This window comes from Sciurus carolinensis (genome assembly GCF_902686445.1).
Source record: "Sciurus carolinensis chromosome 14 unlocalized genomic scaffold, mSciCar1.2 SUPER_4_x, whole genome shotgun sequence".
NCBI lineage: Eukaryota > Metazoa > Chordata > Mammalia > Rodentia > Sciuridae > Sciurus > Sciurus carolinensis.
This window is the reverse complement of record NW_025920103.1, coordinates 5,120,668-5,124,535: the sequence shown is the minus strand read 5'-3', so window position 1 is coordinate 5,124,535 and position 3,868 is coordinate 5,120,668. Positions and strand designations below refer to the sequence as shown.

General features: G+C 37.8%; 1 pseudogene; it reads left to right on the top strand.

Annotated features, from left to right (window-relative positions):
* The first annotated feature begins 3,100 nt into the window (after positions 1-3,100).
* On the top strand, positions 3,101-3,493 carry LOC124973048 (maturin-like; annotated as a pseudogene).
* The last annotated feature ends 375 nt before the right edge of the window (positions 3,494-3,868 follow it).

Sequence of the window (3,868 nt, the reverse complement as noted above, 5' to 3'; positions counted from 1 at the left end):
AGAAAAAAGAGAAGGCCTCCCAAAGGGAAAAAATATTTCACCTGAGAACAAAACCAAAGGATGAATGTTCTCTCTATGGATGCTAACATAGAATTTGGGAAGGGGAGTATGAGTACAGACATACTTTGGATTATGCAGAGGAGAATGAAGGGTGGGAGGATGGGAATGGGAAAGGTAGTAGAATAAATCAGACATTATTTTCCTGTGTTCATATATAAATATACCCTGGTGCAGCTCCACATCATATACAACCAAAAAAATTGGAAGTTATACTCCATGTATGTATGTCAAAATACATACTACTGTCATGTATAACTATAAAGAAATAATAAATTTTTTTAAAAAAGAAAATTATGTAATTGATGGCAGCACCACTTGTCAGTGATTGTGACTCAAATATTCTTCCCTTCAGTCTGAAGTTGTAGCTCTCATAGTCATAGTGGTTCTATGTATAATATAGAAGCAAGCAACTCCTTTTGCTGTTTATTATAATAATTGTTTATACATTTTAAAACATAAGATATGTTAAACTTTCAAATAAATTTAAGTTGATTTCTTTCATATTATTGGTCACATTAGTATTAAAAAGTAGTAGGTTTTTCAAATTGCCCTTAGGCAGATGATCTCTTAATTTCATTTAGGACAGTTACAGGAATTATCACAGTATAGTTGTTATAAAAAGTGGAAATCAATTTCTGTTCTCTGTGATTGTGAACTGGATTATTATGACAAACCTTTCTGATGAATAACTAACCTAAAAATCTTTTATTTATTTATTTTTTATTTTAACTTGAAGAGCTGAAAAGATAATGGGGAGCTGTCAGGTCAAATTCTAGGAAATAGCAGGAACCAGAGAAATAAGTAAAGAATGAAATGGGTTTTGCCCTAAGGGTAGTTTCTAGTCTATACATGTTTGGACCTGGGTTTGGTAGTTTTTTTTATGGAGTGAAGAGGACAGAAGTCATGGCCTAACATTCATCTAAAGTCAGTGTCACAAAGAACAATCTCATTGTTAGATGGATCCCCAAGGATTATCATTAGGTTGTCAGCAAAACAGAACTAAATTGTTTGCCCATTCTTGTACCTCAGGGATCGAAGGGAAGGTTGAATGGAGCACGGTAAGAAATGAAAGTAAGAAAAACAAATCTTTCAAATTGTGAGGACAGTTTTAGCCTTCCCACTGATTTGCTGCCCAGGTTTGCTGTGAATGGTCCATTGACCCTCAATCCTTTTATCATAATTCTTAGTTTCAGGTTAATGGTATTCCCAAGACCTGGCAGAAGGAAAGGCAAATCATTTATGGAGAAGACCTTTCATTCTCAGGGAGTTACTATCAATTTTTCAAGGACAATGAATAGTATGTTGTCACAAGTAACCAAGCATAGTAAAAAATAATAATAAGCAAATTATGTATAATTGTAATAGACTACATGTTATATATTTATAGAATTATTTTAGCAGTATAATGTGTGCAAGTACTTAAAAGTAAGCTTTTTAAAAATAGAAAATAACCAAGCATGCATTCAGATGGCAATATGAATAAGAAATAGAGCAGAAATAGATCCACAAAATCCTCAGGTAATGTAAACATCAGATGAATTTAAAACAATCGCTGTTGAGTTTAAAGAATTGAACACAAGCAGAGAATAAGAGACTATAAAGAATGACTTCCTAGATTTGGGGGGAAAAAGTAAATTCCAGAAATGAAACTACTGTATACAAATACATCTAAGTGAAAGACTTAACAGATTGTACTTAGCTGAAGAAAGAATTGGTTTGCCTAGGAAGTAAGGCAGAAGAGGCTTACCAGAATACAACCCTCAGGTTCAGAAAACTGTAAAATATTGAAGAGAGTTTTAGAGACATGGAAGACAGTGAGACCTGACATTTAATCAGAGCTTGGGAGGAGGTGAGGAGAAAGAGATTAGTGCAGAGGTAATACAGATGAATGGGTAAAGAAACTGTGGTATATATACACAATGGAATATTATTCAGCCACAAATAATAATAATAATATGGCATTTGCATATAAATGGATGGAATTGGAAAATATCATGCTAAGTGAAATGAGCCAATCCCAAAAAACCAAAGACCAAATGTTTTCCATAAGTGGATGATGATATATACTGGGGGTGGCGAGTGGGGGAGTGAGAGAAGAATGGAGGAACTTTAGATTACATCAAGGAAAATGAAAGGGAAGGGAGGTATGAAAAATGATGGAATGAGACAGACACCATTAACCTATGCTCACATAGAATGGGGGCGGAATAGAGGTTCACTGAATTGGTGAGGGAGGAGTTGTAGGAGGGGTTGGAAATGGAAAAGACAGTAGAATGAATTGGACTTATCATTCCTGTGTTCATATTATTACATGACCAGTGTAACTCCACATCAAGTGCAACCACAAAAATGAGAAGCTATACTCCATGTATGTATAAAATGTCAAAATACATTCTGTTTATTCATGTATAAGTAAAAAGAGCAAATAAAATATTTTTTAAAAAGAAGTGCATCAAATTTCTAACCATATAAATAATAAGAAATCTGTACCCAGACAAATCATAGGAAAACCACACAAACCCTAAAAGAAGGGAAAAAAATCTTAAGAGTAGCCTGAAACAAAGATTGCCTTCAAAGGAGAAACTATGGACTGACAGCCAACTTTTCAACAAAAACTGATACATTCTCAAAATAATTGTGAATTGAAAGAAAATTCTAAAGTATACATTAGGTGGAAAGGTTTCAGATAAAAGTCTGAAATGCAAAACGGTGTAAAGAGCAGCGTGTGACAAATATGAGATGTACTGAAATAAACTAACTCTGTAAAATATTGGTAAGGCCTTAATTAAAGTATGACACAAGAAGTATTGAGGCCTTTATGTTGTCTGGGAGATAGATATATGTCCATTGTAACTACTAAGGCAAGAAAAAGAAGCTTAAAAAACAAAAGGATTGGGAGGACCCGCAGGGAGTCCCCCTGGCTGGCCGCTGCCGCAGAGTGGACCCTCTGTCCTGCTGCCCGTCAGGGAGGAGGGTGCCAAAGAGCAAGGAGGGTAGCTGCGGGAGGTGGAGGGAGCAGCGGCAGGTGTGGTGGGCCAAGATGGATTTCCAGCAGCTGCCCGACTGCGGAGAAATGGTGCTCCAACACGCCCTTCGAGCTCATCGCCACCAAGGAGACCTAGCGCAGGATGGATTTCTATGCCGACCTTGGCGTTTCCTTCTATGTGCTGTGTCTGGACAACAACTGCAGCAGCAATTTTCCTGTGTGGAGTGAGAGCAAGGACTGCCTGCCTTTCTTGCAGCTAGCACAGGATTACATCTCCTCCTGCTGCAAGAAGATGCTCCATGAAGTCTTGGAAAAAGTCTTCAAGTCCTTCAGACCTTTACTGGGTCTTCCGGATGCAGATGAGATGCATTTGAAGAGTATAGTGAAGATGTGTAGGAGTAGGAGCCATAGGCAGACCACCCCCAAATGGGGTTCAGTCAGCAGTAAACCTCCAAGGGCACCCTCTGGAAAAGGAGAGTGAGCCCGCTGTACCCTAGGTGGGGTCCTGTGCACCTGGGTTAGCACTTTGCATTAGCACTTCAAAACAGGACGTCTGGTACCCAGCATCCAAATTAAAATGAAATACCATTTTAATGACCACACAATATCTGTGATGAGCTTTGCTTGGAAGTGACCTGAATTTCAGTCCCGCTTCAGTGGGGTTTCTATGGAGTTGTCTTGGTAGCCTTTGACACTTTGAATTTAGAGTCTCTTGTGGCTGCCTATTTTTTCTTGAGTTTATGTTGGAGAATTCATTCACTGACTGGAATGTAGAGAACTCTGAATGTATTAAGGATGTGTTTTGAGTCCTCAAAGGTGACC